The sequence below is a fragment of the Bos grunniens genome, chromosome 5 (genome assembly GCF_055505025.1).
Source record: "Bos grunniens cultivar Pamir isolate PY7600 chromosome 5, Bosgru_T2T1.0, whole genome shotgun sequence".
NCBI classification, from domain to species: domain Eukaryota; kingdom Metazoa; phylum Chordata; class Mammalia; order Artiodactyla; family Bovidae; genus Bos; species Bos grunniens.
In genome coordinates this window covers 101,613,583-101,629,881 of record NC_141169.1, presented here as the reverse complement: position 1 = coordinate 101,629,881, position 16,299 = coordinate 101,613,583, and the positions used below count along the sequence as shown (strand labels likewise).

Genomic DNA, 16,299 nt, shown 5'->3' with positions numbered 1-16,299 from the left:
TATGCCTAGGGTGGAACATAAGACTACACAGCAGGAAATGACAGTTGGGAAAAAAGAGAAAAAACAATGTAAAGAAGAGGTATTTAACAAAAAAAACTTGTCATTTTGAATCCCTTCCGTTGGAGGTGTATAGTAGTAGGTATTTCTATTTGTCTTAAGTCCATGTTCGTGGAAGCAACCTAAATGTCCATCAACAGATGAGTGCATTAGGAAGATATGGCACATATATACAATGGAATATTACTCAGCCATTAAAAAGAATGAATAATGCCATTTGCAGCAACATGGATGGAACTAGAGATTATCATATTAAGTAAAGTCAATCAGGCAAAGAAAGACAAATATCATATGATATTTCTTGTATGTGGAATCTAAAAAATGATACAAATGAATTTATTTACAAAACAGAAACATACAAACTTAGAGAACAAACTTATAATTACCAGGAAGAGTGGAGGGAGAGGAGGGAGATAGATTGGGAGTTTAGGATTGACATACATATATATATATATATATATATATATATATATATATATATATATATATATATATATATATATATGGGCTTCTTGGTGGCTCAAGTGATAAAGAACCTGCCTGCCATAAGAGAGACTTAAAAAGACTCTGGTTTGATCCCTGGGTCCGGAAGATTCCCTGGAGGAAGGTACGGCAACCCATTTCAGTATTCTTGCGTGGAGAATCCCTTGGACAGTGGAGCCTGGCAGGCTATGGTCCATAGGCTGTATATATAGGGAGGATGGAGATGGACATTTCAACCAAGATGTATTCAGTACGGTGCTGGTTCTGGTTTGGAATGCAGGTAGATACAGCCACTCTAAGGGTGGTCACTTCCAGGCAGGCCATTCTGCCTAGCTTGGAGGACCTACTATACCACATCTTCCCACTGGACAACTGATAATCTTCTGAGTCTGGGCAGGAACCCCTGGTGCAGACAGATGTACTCCAGCCATTCTCCTTTCATCAGTTCTGTGCATTCTGGGTCCTGAGTCCATGGGGACAGAACTGTGTTTGCTCCATGCTGTAGCTCACTCCTCATCTTCATCTTCATTTTCTAATGATGGGTCTGGCAAGTGAAGCCCCAGGGCTGGCAGAGCCAGAGAAGACAGTTAAGGGCCAGTCCTTCAGGGACTTCAGCTCCATCTGCCCAGGAACAATGCCTCCTCTGTCACACATGGATCTGATCCTGGATATCAGCAACTACTTCTCCATCACCCACTGGTGCTGGCTACCTCCTTCTGTTCAGGATCTTGGTTCAGGAGTAGCCAGCTGGTCTTGCTCTCATTTCTTCTAGTTCCTCACTGCTCCAATCCCTAGTGCCTTCTGTAGGGCCCTGGTGTAGCCTGAGTTCCTCAGTCTGATTTCAGAACACATGGTATCTCCCCCCTAGAACTAGAACTACTGCTGCCAATGGGCAGGTGCCACTCAGAGCTGAAGGTTGAATCCCAGGCCCACTCTTTTCAATGATCCTGTATGCCTGCATCAGCTGCTGGTCTGTCATTAACCATTCCATCCAAACTCACCTGTCTCATTACCTAGGACCTTGGCTCTCTAGTGAGAATAAAACAGTCAATGGTTTCAAACTATCTGATTTAACTCTTAAATAAGTTAACAAAAAGTAGTGTCTGGAACTAAATTAAGAATTCCTTTGGGTTAAACACCTTTAACCACAATTTCATTGTAATGATTTCAATTTTCAGCTATCTTGGTACTCCTTTTTACAAAATACATCTTCTAAAGAGTTGTCTACAATCCCCTCTTGACTTGTTCCTCCGAGTCTCTTCCTTGAACCCACATGAATGTCTGGTTTTGTTTGTGTATGGTGTTCTTCTTTTTCTCTACCACTTCACCAAAACTGCTCCTGTCAGAGTCACGGGTGACCTCCCCTACCTTCTGACCCTCTCTCTGGCCAGATGTATCCCTTGGTGGGATGGAATCAACCACCCTCCCTTCTGACTGATGGTTAGAGGAGATGTGATCACAGATCAGATCAGATCAGATCAGTCGCTCAGTCGTGTCCGACTCTTCGTGACCCCATGAATCGCAGCATGCCAGGCCTCCCTGTTCATCACCAACTCTCAGAGTTCACTCAGACTCACGTCCATCGAGTCAGTGATGCCATCCAGCCATCTCATCCTCTGTCGTCCCCTTCTCCTCTTGCCCCCAATCCCTCCCAGCATCAGAGTCTTTTCCAATGAGTCAACTCTTCACATGAGGTGGCCAAAGTACTGGAGTTTCAGCTTTAGCATCATTCCTTCCAAAGAAATCCCAGGGCTGATCTCCTTCAGAATGGACTGGTCGGATCTCCTTGCAGTCCAAGGGACTCTCAAGAGTCTTCTCCAACACCACAGTTCAAAAGCATCAGTTCTTCAGCACTCAGCTTTCTTCACAGTCCAACTCTCACATCCATACATGACCACAGGAAAAACCATAGCCTTGACTAGACGAACCTTTGTTGGCAAAGTAATGTCTCTGCTTTTTATTATGCTATCTATGTTGGTCATAACTTTCCTTCCAAGGAGTAAGCGTCTTTTAATTTCATGGCTGCAGTCACCATCTGCAGTGATTTTGGAGCCCAGAAAAATAAAGTCTGACACTGTTTCCACTGTTTCCCCATCTATTTTCCATGAAGTGATGGGACCAGATGCCATGGTCTTCATTTTCTGAAAGTTGAGCTTAAAGCCAACTTTTTCACTCTCCACTTTCACTTTCATCAAGAGGCTTTTTAGTTCCTCTTCACTTTCTGCCATATGGGTGGTGTCATCTGCATATCTGAGGTTGTTGATATTTCTCCTGGCAATCTTGATTCCAGCTTGTGTTTCTTCCAGTCCAGCATTTTTCATGATGTACTCTGCATATAGGTTAAATAAACAGGGTGACAATATACAGCCTTGATGTACTACTTTTCCTATTTGGAACCAGTCAGTTGTTCCATGTCCAGTTCTAACTGTTGCTTCCTGACCTGCATACAAATTTCTCAAGAGGCAGATCAGGTGGTCTGGTATTCCCATCTCTTTCAGAATTTTCCACAATTTATTGTGATCCACACTGTCAAAGGCTTTGGCATAGTCAATAAAGCAGAAATAGATGTTTTTCTGGAACTCTCTTGCTTTTTCCATGATCCAGTGGATGTTGGCAATTTGATCTCTGGTTCCTCTGCCTTTTCTAAAACCAGCTTGAACATCAGGAAGTTCATGGTTCACATATTGCTGAAGCCTGGCTTGGAGAATTTTGAGCATTACTTTACTAGCATGTGAGATGAGTGCTATTGTGCGGTAGTTTGACCATTTTTGGCATTGCCTTTCTTTGGGATTGGAATGGAAACTGACCTTTTCCAGTCCTGTGGCCACTGCTGAGTTTTCCAAATTTGCTGGCATATTGAGTGCAGCACTTTCACAGCATCATCTTTCAGGATTTGGAATAGCTCAACTGGAATTCCATCACCTCCACTAGCTTTGTTCATAGTGATGCTTTCTAAGGCCCACTTGACTTCACATTCCAGGGATGTCTGGCTCTAGGTCAGTGATCACACCATCGTGATTATCTGGGAAGCCCTCACAGTGCCTTGCAAATGTGTGAGAACCTTGTGGTCTGCACTGAACTACAAAGCAGCCCCCCACCCCCTGCCACAACCACCACTATTTCCAGCTGAGGTTTACCTGTTATATTTTTTGTTGAAAATTCTGTGAAATCTCCTTTCACCACAAAAATAAGGCCAACGTGATAGACATTGGCCTCTCTACAGGAAGCACTGCAAACCTACTATACCTCAAAGCAGTAAAGACTTGTTGACACTCCTATATGCACAGCATCATTAAATCCTTCAAGCTGCATAGTTGATCTGCATGGTTGATCTTCTGCCAGTTGTAAACCTCACTGTCTCTAAGCCAAGTACTCCAGTTGGAATTTTGGAAGTGGACAAGGTAATTTTTAAACAAACAATGTTGGATTTAAGAAGATGAAACTGGAACCTATTATACAGAGTGAAGTAAGCCAGAAAGAAAAACACCAATACAGTATACTAACACATATATATGGAATTTAGAAAGATGGTAACAATAACCCTGTGTACGAGACTGCAAAAGAGACACCGATGTATAGATCAGTCTTATGGACTCTGTGGGAGAGGGAGAGGGTGGGAAGATTTGGGAGAATAGCATTGAAACATGTATAATATCATGTATGAAATGAGTTGCCAGTCCAGGTTCGATGCACGGTACTGGATGCTTGGGGCTGGTGCACTGGGACGACCCAGAGGGAGGGTAGGGGAGGGAGGAAGGAGGAGGGTTCAGGATGGGGAACGCGGGTATACCTGTGGCGGATTCATTTCGATATTTGGCAAAACTAATACAATATTGTAAAGTTTAAAAATAAAATAAAATTTAAAAAAAATAAAAAAATAAAAAGTGTCCTGCACCCATAATGTAAAAAGCTGTGGTAGGCATGATCTATTATAAGAAAACTCAGAAAAATTCTATATCTCCATGGGTTGGGGTGGCTCTGTCTCAGCCCTGAAGGGACAGATGAGACCCATTTAAAAAAAGCATGTACACCACCAAAGAAGCCCTTTTTCTCATGTGTACAAAGGGGACCTCATGGCTAGCAGGGATCTTGTCTCAGGCCCTCAGTGTTCACAGAGGTTGGCCTTGGAGATAAATTTGTTCCAGGCATATTTGGAACAACTTCAAACTATGGGCCTCCCGGGGCTTACTTGAGGCAGACACATCGACAACAGCACCTCAAAATGCCAGAGGGAGGGTTTCAATTAAGACAGGGATGGATCCTCAGAAGATAAGTGGCTTTGCCAAGAACATCAGCATGTATGTGTGTGTGTGTGTGTGTGTATGTGTGTGTAGGAGGTGGTAGTGGTACATCTTACAGTTAGTTGTTTGGGATAATAGTATAGGAACCAGGTTTCCTGGTGGGAATTCTTGACTCTTTGTTTATTGCTTCTGTGACCCTGGGCAAACTACTCAACTTCCACGTAGTCCAATTTTTTGTGTGTGCTCAGTTGGTAAGTTGTGTCTGACTCTTTTGCAACCCCATGGACTATAGCCCATCTGGCTCCTCTGTTTACAGGATTTCCCAGGCAAGAATAGTGGAGTAGGTTGTCATTTCCTTCTCCAGGGGATCTTCCCGACCCAGAGATAGAACCCACGTCTCCTGCATTGGCAGGCACAGTCTTTACCACTGTACCACCTGGGAAGCCCCACTCCAATTTTACCTGTTGTAAAATGAGCAAAAAAATGTATCTATACATCTACAGGCAGTTCTGTTTTATTCTGATGCTTATACAAAGGGCCTGAAACCAGCTAGAGGCCAGAATTGAAGAAGTAGCACCTTTGAGCCCCATGGAAGAACACAGAACCAGACACCTCAAAGTCCCCAAACTCCCCCTCCAAACAATAGACTTTTGGGGACAGGCTTCTAATGTGCTTACTTGGACAATATTCAGATCTTTCCAGTGTGTTGATCAAGATTTCCAGAACTCTTTTTAGTTAAGAAACAACTTCATGAAACTGCTGACCAAAAGTCCAGTGGAATAATTAATACCTTGGTTCAATCCCTTGGAAGATTGCCTGGAGAAAGGAATGGCAACCCACTTCAGTATTCTTGTCTGGAAAATCCCATTAACAGAGGACCTGGCAGGCTACAGTCCATCAGATCACAGAGTCAGAATGACTGATTGACTAACATTTCATTTTCATTTAAGGCTAAATTAACCGATGAGGGATATTTTACTGTGGTTGTTTGGAATAATGTTGTTGGTTTTTAACGATTGCTGTTTTTGTATCTATAAAGAAGCCTTCCTTGTTCTTTCTTTTCTTTTTTTTTTTTTTGGTCTCTGTCACAGTTTTTTTTTTTTTTTTAATTTTAATTGGAGGCTAATTGCTTTACAATATTGTATTGGTTTTGCCATACATCAATTTGAATCTATTAAATTGTTAAGAGTTACAGGGAATGAAAAAAGAAGCTTTTTCTGTTTTCATTCCCTGTAACTCTTAACAATCTAATAGATTCTTTGGTAAACTGAAAATGAAACATTTCAAAATGATTTTCCGATTTTTACTGTCTGCCTTTGTCCACCCCAACCTCAGAAATGTTTTGTCTTTACTTCTCATGGAAATACAGTCATCACAAAGTTTCAAAGAAAAGAAAACCCAGAAGCAATACCACATTCTTAGAGAATTCATCTTTTTTTTTTTTTAATTCATCTTTGAGAAGAACAAAGCAAAAAGCATCATCTCCATCCTCTGAAATACTACTCATGAATGAAGAGCCATATGAATTCTCTTTCAGTCTGTAGAAGCTGTGGATGACTTGGAAACAAATTATCCTGAAAAGTTACCCAACACAGATGTCCACCTTGGCTACAGGATAACAAATCATGAAAGGTGCCCAGTGTCCACAGTGACAAGTGCTACTTCTGTTTCTGATTGCCCAGAAATGACTGATACACTTTTAGCACTGCATGCTGAAATCTGGAATAAGTTCTTAACCAGACTTTAAGAGGTAGCTAAAAATAAGACAAGTGCAAAGCCTAAATGAGGCTGAAAACATTCTCTGAAGCCACAAGGTATTCCCCTTGTATCTTTGTAACATATATGTCAAAATGATCTGACTCAGCCCTTGGCAATTACACAGGAGAGTCCTCACAAAACTCCATGGGAAAAAACCCCAAGAAACTAAAAATATAGGTAGAAAAAGCACACATGTCATGATATGACAAGATGGCCATTGGCTGTGTAAGAAAATAGAAGTTATTGAAACCAAACCAAGAGAATGATAAAATGAATTGTTTCTTTTCAATTAACACAGAAGATAAAATGACAAATGGAGCGAGGAAAACAGAAACCAGTGTAGGGATGTTGGCAAAAATAACCATGTGGTCATGAAGTTGACAGCCTACCAAGCTATCAGACATGTAAAACTGATGTTTCAATTGTTACAAGGAAAACATTCTAGCAGCTTCATTAGTACTGGGTTAAAAAATGGAATCAACTCCAAGTAGAAAGGACATAAGGCAAGATGCACTGTATAATATCAATTTTTTGACTCCTTTAAATTGAATTGATAAAAAATATCAGCTCCTTCTTATACGAAAAAGCATTCATTTTATAGACAAGACTACTAACCCAAGTAAGATGTTCAAATGAAATTATAAGAGAGTATACATCCAGATTCAGAATGGCTACTCATTTAAACAGAAATCTCACATTGTCATGGGGTCTCAGGAGCACATGCTATGAGCATGACTAATGGCAAAGTGGCTAATTTCTGAGATCAACTTCCAGGTCACTTAGAGATACTGGTTCAAAAGTCCGTTTGTGCCAAATTTGGAAGACGCAAAAACAATGTTTAAACAATATTTTGGAACTGATACTTTAGATCAAAGTTTTCAAATTACCAGGACAAATCAAGTTTGTTTTTTTCTTTTTCTTGTGGAAGCAGAAAAGACAATGTGACATCCACAGCTGCTTGAGGTGTCAATACTCCTCCTTACCCTACTTAAAATGAATAAAATACAGTAGTGGGAAGGAATATGTTGTTTTCCCCAGTGTAAACTCTTTCTCTCTCATTAATACATTGAACAACTAATTTTCCTCCCCATTTTCATATTAAAAAATAAAACAGGAAAAATAAGACAGGGAAAAGCAAAACTAATGATGACATCAGTTGGAAACCTGTAGACATCTATATTCCTCCAATAACTCTAAAACTGTTCTTCCATGACCATTCTTGAGTTTCTTTCTCTTCAATTTTTACCCTTACTGTAGTGGAAAGGTCACAGTCTTTCTGTGACAAATTTCTTTTACATTTCAAAAATCTGACCTAATACATATTCAAATGTATTTTTTTCTTATTACAGTTCATTCTAAAGAAACCCATCATGTCAAATCAAAAGGAGTTACTTTCCTTTAAATAAAATATATGAATAGATGATTAAGACACATGCCTCCTGAAGTACAAGAGAACTGTTAAATATTTCACAAGCCCACAGCATGCTACTGGAGACTATTGACAAAATTCCATGAACTTGATCTATCTCTTTATTGAAATCTTCTTATATATTTTTATTGCTGTTGTTGTTAAGTTGCTCAATAATGTCTGACTCTTTGTGACCCCATGGACTACAGCCCACCAGGTTCTTCTATCCATAGGATTTCCCAGGCAAGTATACCAAAGTGGGTTTCCACTTCCTTCTCCAGGGGTTCTTCTTGACCCAAGGATTGAAACCACAACTCCTGAATTGGCAGGCAGATTCTTTACTACTGAGCTACCAGGGAAGCCCCATCTTTTATTATCATTTTGTAGCTATTAGGACTCATATCTTATAGGCATATTGTTAGATTTATACTTACTTCATTTTCTTTTGAATAATCATACATAGTATTCCTGCCAGGAATCCTGCACAAGCCTGTACATCAGCCTCATCTACTAGGGGTCAAACATTAGAAGCAAGAAAAATACAGTCTCACAGCCTTTGAAACTGAGTCCTCAAACACAGGTCAAATATGGAATTTTTCATGAAAAAAGTTATGTTACTCTAACATTCAATATTTAAGGAAAAAAAATAAATGCACAGGAAAGGAGGATAGTCCAGCGATAAAGTAAGAAAAGATAGAAAATTTATTTGGTGGTCAATCAGTGTTTTCTAGGGAAGAGGGAGTCTTGACAAAAGACATACGTTATTCCAGTCTCATTGGAAACTGTCTCTGTACATATTGGCTGAGAGACTTTTAGTAAGTTAGATGTCCTGTACACAGTCTTTTATATCTTCCAATCAGATAGTCAGATTCTTGATGTGGGTATCCAGTTCACCTGGAGCTAGCTTTCTCTTATTGTGAGGACAAAAGCTGCCTTTGAAATGTATGAAATGCTGCCCCCAGCTGACAGGAATAGCTAGACCTTGACATTGCTAGGAGACGACGTGGCAGTCACAGTCAGGCCTGGATATTTTTCTGTTGGAGAGGTGGGAACATCACAGGACACCAACCTCATCAAAGCCACTCTGTGACCATAAGAAAGTGAAAGAAAATCTCCAAAACAGTGACAAAAAAGCCAAGGCCATCTTATAATTTTCTAACTGGACACAACATTATCTGATTTTTAATTTCTAAGTTTCATCATTCTACAGTGGGGGGGCGGAATTGTTATTTCAAGAATTAATGCTTTTGAACTTTGGTGTTGGAGAAGACTCTTGGACGGCAAGGAGATCAAACCAGTCAATCCTGAAGGAAATTGATCCTGGATATTCTTTGGAAGGACTGATGCTGAAACTGAGGCTCCAACACTTTGGCCACCTGGGGAAAAGAGCCAACTAATTAGAAAATGCCCCGATGTTAGGGAAAGATTGAAAGCAGGAGGAAAAGGGGATGACAGATGATTAGATGGTTGGATGGCATCACCAACTCAATGGACATGAATTTGAGCAAGCTCCAGGAGATGGTGAAGGAGAGGGAAGCCTGACATGTTGCAGTCCATGGGGTCTCAAAGAGTTGGACACGACTCAGTGTCTGAACAGAAACAATAATTTTATTGATTGCATCATATTCTATCAATTGAATTTCCCATAGTTTACTTCATCATTCTCTTATTGTTGGATACGGAGTATTTCCATGTGTTTATTTTTATAATTATTGAGACAATAAATGTACCTGTGCAAATTGTTTTTATATTTATGATTTCTTAAAGTTATAGATTCCTGGGCTTCCTTGGTGGTCAAGTGGTTAAGAATCTGTCTGGCAATGCAGGGGACACTGGTTTGATCCCTGGTACAGGGTGATCCCACATGCTGTGGGGCAAATAACCCCATGTGCCCCAACTACTGAGCCAGCACTGTAGAGCCCTTGAGCTGCAATGACTGAGCCCACGTGTCACAACTAAAGAAAGTCTGGGTGCAGTAACAAAGGCCCACCACAGCCAATAAACAAATAAATCTTTAAAAAGATACACATTCCTAAGAGTATAACATCTTGGCCAAATTATTTAAACATTTAAAATCCTAAGTAACTAATAGTTATTACTTAAACAATAAGTAATGATTTGTTATCATTTTAGTTATTGCCAAATTATTTTTAAAACAACTTACATGAACATAAACTTTTTCAGAACAGTTAAAGGATACAATTTAGCATCATTTTTATGTTAATTTGATAGAACATTGTAGATGTAACTTCACTGAGAGTATGATTTTATCATCTTTGATTAATAAAATTGAGTTGTACCTCATCAACTGAATTATTATTTGTATTTCCCATTTTATTCTTTTTTTTTTTTTTAACTTTTTTTCCCATAAATCTGTTGGGATGTTAATGTTTCTCTTTTCAATTTGTATGTGTTATTTAGAAACTTTGTTTTGAGGTTCCAGAAGCAGAAGAGTAATGTGCAAGGACAGAGTATTTAACATTAAAGAAGAATCTTTTTTAACTCAGAAAAACTTTCTCTTTAAACATAAATCTTTGGGAGGGAGATCATGGAAGAGGTGTAAACAAAAAGAGCAATTGTCTGAGCATCCAGGTTGGCCAAAATGAATCTTAACACATTTATAACACTGATATCACAGAAAATGAAGTGAAAGTGAAAGTTGCTCAGTTGTGCCCGACACTTTGCAACCCCATTGACTATATGGTCCATGAACTTCCTCAGGTCAGAGTACTAGCATGGGTAGCCTTTCCCTTCTCCAGGGGATCTTCCCAAACCAGGGATCGAACCCACGTGTCGCACGTTGCTGGCAGATTCTTTACCAGCTGAGCCACAAGGGAAGCCCAAGAATACTGGAGTGGGTAGCCTATCCCTGCTCTGGAGGATCTTCCCGACCCAGGAATTGAACCAGGGTCTCCTGCATTGCCAGTGGATTCTTTACCAACTGAGCTATCAGGGAATCCCCTGGTCACTTCATATCCTGCCTGAGTTCTTTATATAATTGATGTACTGGAGCTTCCCTGGTGGCTCAGCAGTCAAGAATCCGTCTGTAGGAAACAAGGGTTCAATCCCTGATCCAGGAAGATTCCACATGCCATGGAGCAACTAAGCCCATGTGCCACAACTATTGGGCCTGTGCTCTAGAGCCTGGGAACAGCAACTACTGAAACCCTCCTGCCCTAGAGCCCATGCTCCACAAGAGAAGCCGCCGCAGTGAGATGCCTGTGCACGGCAATGAGAGAGTGGCCCCTGCAGCAATGAAGACCTAGCATAGCCAAAAATAGATAAATAAATTAAAAAAAAATTGAAATATTAATTCTTTGTCAGTAGTCCTGAAAATTATTGATACTTATTCTTTCATTTAAATATTTAGTTATTTTCATCTATATAGTTTAATATACTGAGGTTAAGTGAGCCATTTTTCTATTATGCATTTTTTAAATGTTTTCTTAGCTTATAAGGCATCAGTGAAAGTGAAAGTCGCTCAGTCCTGTCTGACTCTTTGCCACCCCATGGACGATACAGTCCATGGAATTCTCCAGGTCAGAACACTGGAGTGGGTAGTCTTTTCCTTGACAGGTATAAGGCACTGGTATTCCTAGAATATTCCTTTTAAATGTATACCCATGTATAGATTTCATTCATTCAGAAATGACTTTGGTGTTTAGTAAAAAATAAAATAATTTATTTCACAAAATTTTCACCCATTTGACTCAAGACACTGAGAAATGTCTTTATTCTCCATCAATTTATTTCACCATCTTTAAAACAAACTTAATAGTAATATAAAACAATACATTTATAGATTATCTCTTTTGTTTCCATTATCTGTCTCATGTCAGATTCACATAGAAAACTTGCTAAAATATTGAAACATGTTTAGTATCTGAGGAGAGTATTCACTTGTTATTCCTTTCAGCATTATCTTTGAAATTTTTGATGTCTATTCTTTTTATCTCAAGTATTCCAAACACTCAAAATTTTCAAATTTGGGGTTAGCTGAAATACATACTTCTCAGAGTACCATATCTCTTCTTTTTGTTTTTATAATGTTATTTGTCATCTGCACAGAAAAGTGTGTTCACAAAGTGCGTATTTTTTTTCCCCTTTTCTCACCATTGAATTGAGTTATATCTTGCTACAAAATGGGATACTATTAAATTGGAAAGGACAGCCCTCAGTTTTTGGATGTCTTCGTTAAAGAGCTGTCAACCTTCTCTAACATAAAACTGGAGAACAGTTTGATCATGTCGTGATATTAAAATTTTTACTGATGGTATTATCAAATGTTGCTACTCTTCTCCATGAGTAAACCTAGCAGCCTCTTGAAGCCAGTAAAAGACCATAAATTGTTGATTCAGTTCAGAGAAGGAGGCAGGCAGCACAGACAAGTCCAAGACCAAGCAAAGGGGCTTTTTGCTGAAATCTGTATTCCAGCTCTCTAAATGGAGGTATGAGCTGTCTTCTACTCTCAGTTGTGACTTACTTATTCTATGACTTATCCCATCTCAGAGTTGTGGTGAAGCAAGTGTGCTAAGATCAGATCAGATCAGTCGTTCAGTCGTGATTAACTCTTTGCGACCCCATGAATCGCAGCACGCCAGGCCTCCCTGTCCATCACCAACTCCTGGAGTTGATGAGACTCACGTCCATCCAGTCAGTGATGCCATCCAGCCATCTCATCCTCTGTCATCCCCTTCTCCTCCTGCCCCCAATCCCTCCCAGCATCAGAGTCTTTTCCAATGAGTCAACTCTTCGCATGAGGTGGCCAAAGTACTGGAGTTTCAGCTTTACCCTCATTCCTTCCAAAGAAATCCCAGGGCTGATCTCCTTCAGAATGGACTGGTTGGATCTCCTTGCAGTCCAAGGGACTCTCAAGAGCTTCTCCAACACCACAGTTTAAAAGCATCAATTCTTCGGCGCTCAGCCTTCTTCACAGTCCAACTCTCACTACCATACATGACCACAGGAAAAACCATAGCCTTGACTAGACGAACCTTTGTTGGCAAAGTAATGTCTCTGCTTTTTATTATGCTATCTAGGTTGGTCATAACTTTCCTTCCAAGGAGTAAGCATCTTTTAATTTCAAGGCTGCAGTCACCATCTGCAGTGATTTTGGAGCCCAGAAAAATAAAGTCTGACACTGTTTCCACTGTTTCCCCATCTATTTCCCATGAAGTGATGGGACCGGATGCCATGATCTTTGTTTTCTGAATGTTGAGCTTTAAGCCAACTTTTTCACTCTCCACTTTCCCTTTCATCAAGAGGCTTTTTGGTTCCTCTTCACTTTCTGCCATAAGGGTGGTGTCATCTGCATATCTGAGGTTATTGATATTTCTCCCGGCAATCTTTATTCCAGTTTGTGTTTCTTCCAGTCCAGCGTTTCTCATGATGTACTCTGCATGTAAGTTAAATAAACAGGGTGACAATATACAGCCTTGATGAACTCCTTTTCCTATTTGGAACCAGTCAGTTGTTCCATGTCCAGTTCTAACTGTTGCTTCCTGACCTGCATACAAATTTCTCAAGAGGCAGATCGGGTGGTCTGGTATTCCCATCTCTTTCAGAATTTTCCACAGTTTATTGTGATCCACACAGTCAAAGGCATTGGCATAGTCAATAAAGCAGAAATAGATGTTTTTCTGGAACTCTCTTGCTTTTCGCATGATCCAGCGGACGTTGGCAACTTGATCTCTGGTTCCTCTGCCTTTTCTAAAACCAGCTTGAACATCAGGAAGTTCACGGTTCACATATTGCTGAAGCCTGGCTTGGAGAATTTTGAGCATTACTTTACTAGCGTGTGAGATGAGTGCAATTATGCAGTAGTTTGAGCATTCTTTGGCATTGCCTTTCTTTGGGATTGGAATGAAAACAGATCTTTTCCAGTCCCGTGGCCACTGCTGAGTTTTCCAAATTGCTGGCATATTGAGTGCAGCACTTGCACAGCATCTTCTTTCAGGATTTGGAATAGCTCAACTGGAATTCTATCACCTCCACTAGCTTTGTTCATAGTGATGCTTTCTAAGGCCTATTTGACTTCACATTCCTGGATGTCTGGCTGTTGGTCAGTGATCACACCATCGTGATTATCTGGGTCATGAAGATCTTTTTTGTACAGTTCTTCTGTGTATTCTTGCCATGTCTTTTTAATATCTTCTACTTCTGTTAGGTCCATACAATTTCTGTCCTTTATCGAGCCCATCTTTGCTCAATATTCCTTTGGTATCTCTAATTTTCTTGAAGAGATCCCTAGTTTTTCCCATTCTGTTGTTTCCCTCTATTTCTTTGCATTGATCGCTGATGAAGGCTTTCTTATCTCTCCTTGCTATTCTTCAGAACTCTGCATTCACATGTTTATATCTTTCCTTTTCTCCTTTGCTTTTCACTTCTCTTCTTTTCACAGCTATTTGTAAGGCCTCCCCAGACAGCCACTTTTTTTTTTTGCATTTCTTTTCTATGGGAATGGTCTTGATCCCTGTCTCCTGTACAATGTTACGAACCTCATTCCATAGTTCATCAGGCACTCTATCTATCAGATCTAGGCCCTTAAATCTATTTCTCACTTCCACTGTATAATCATAAGGGGTTTGATTTAGGTCAAACCTGAATGGTCTAGTGGTTTTCCCTACTTTCTTCAATTTAAGTCTCAATTTGGCAATAAGGAGTCCACGGTCTGAGTCACAGTCAGCTCCTGGTCTTGTTTTTACTGACTGTATGGAGCTTCTCCATCTTTGGCTGCAAAGAATATAATCAAACTGATTTTGGTGTTGACCATCTGGTGATGTCCATGTGTAGAGTCTTCTCTTGTGTTGTTGGAAGATGGTGTTTGTTATGACCAGTCCATTTTCTTGGCAAAACTCTATTAGTCTTTGCCCTACTTCATTCTGTATTCCAAGGCCAAATTTGCCTGTTACTCCAGGTGTTTCTTGACTTCCTACTTTTGCATTTCAGTCCCCTATAATGCAAAGGACATCTTTTTTGGGTGTTAGTTCTAAAAGGTCTTGTAGGTCTTCATAGAACCGTTCAACTTCAGCTTCTTCAGCATTACTGGTTGGGGCATAGGCTTGGATTACTGTGATATTGAATGGTTTGCCTTGGAAACGAACAGAGATCATTCTGTCGTTTTTGAGATTGCATCCAAGTACTGCATTTCAGACTCTTTTATTGACCATGATGGCTACTCCATTTCTTCTGAAGGATTCCTGCCCGCAGTAGTAGATATAATGGTCATCTGAGTTAAATTCACCCATTCTAGTCCATTTCAGTTCGCTGATTCCTAGAATGTCGACATTCACTCTTGCCATCTCTTGTTTGACCACTTCCAATTTGCCTTGATTCATGGACCTGACATTCCAGGTTCCTATGCAATATTGCTCTTTACAGCATAGGACCTTGCTTCTATCATGTCACATCTACAGCTGGGTATTGTTTTTGCTTTGGCTTCATCCCTTCATTCTTTCTGGAGTTATTTCTCCACTGATCTCCAGTAGCATATTGGGCACCTACTGACCTGGGGAGTTTCTCTTTCAGTATCCTATCATTTTTTCTTTTCATACCGTTCATGGGGTTCTCAAGGCAAGAATACTGGAGTGATTTGCCATTCCCTTCTGCAGTGGACCACATTCTGTCAGATCTCTCCACCATGACCCACCCATCTTGGGTTGTCCCACGGGCATGGCTTAGTTTCATTTAGTTAAACAAGGCTGTGGTCCTAGTGTGATTAGACTGACTAGTTTTCTGTGAGTATGGTTTCAGTGTGTTTGCCTTCTGATGCCCTCTTGCAACACCTACCGTCTTAATTGGGGTTCTCTTACCTTGGGCCTGGGGTATCTCTTCATGACTGCTCCAGCAAAGTGCAGCCATTGCTCCTTACTGCCAAGGACCAGCCCCGGCTGATCCAGGGTATTCGAAGGGGAGATGGCGTCGGGCCTTGAACGAGGGGTTTCTCCTCACGGCCACCCTTCCTGACCTTCAGCGTGGGATAGCTCCTCTAGGCCCTCCTGAGCCCAGGCAGCCATGGCTCCTTGGACGTGGGGTTGGTCCTCCCGGCCACTGCCCCTGGCCTCGGGCGTGGGGCGAGGGATATCTTCTCCTGCCCGCCGCCACTGGCCTCAGGCTTAGGGGCATGGTGTAGCTCCTCCCGCCCACCGCCCCTGGCCTCAGTCTTAGGGGCGTGGGGTAGCTCCTTCTGCCCACCGCCCCTGGCCTCAGTCTTAGGCGCATGGGGTAGCTCCTCCCGCCTGCAGCTCCTGGCCTTGGGCTTGGGGCAAGGGGTATCTCCTCCCGGCCACCGCCCCTGACCTCAGACACAGGGTAACTCCTCTCGGCCGCCCCCCCTGACCTCGTACGCAGGGT

At 41.0% G+C, this 16,299-nt stretch overlaps 1 pseudogene; it reads right to left on the bottom strand.

The window, feature by feature from the left end:
* Positions 1-845: 845 nt before the first annotated feature.
* LOC147372771 (male-enhanced antigen 1-like) lies at positions 846-1,519 on the bottom strand (annotated as a pseudogene).
* Between the last annotated feature and the right edge of the window lie 14,780 nt (positions 1,520-16,299).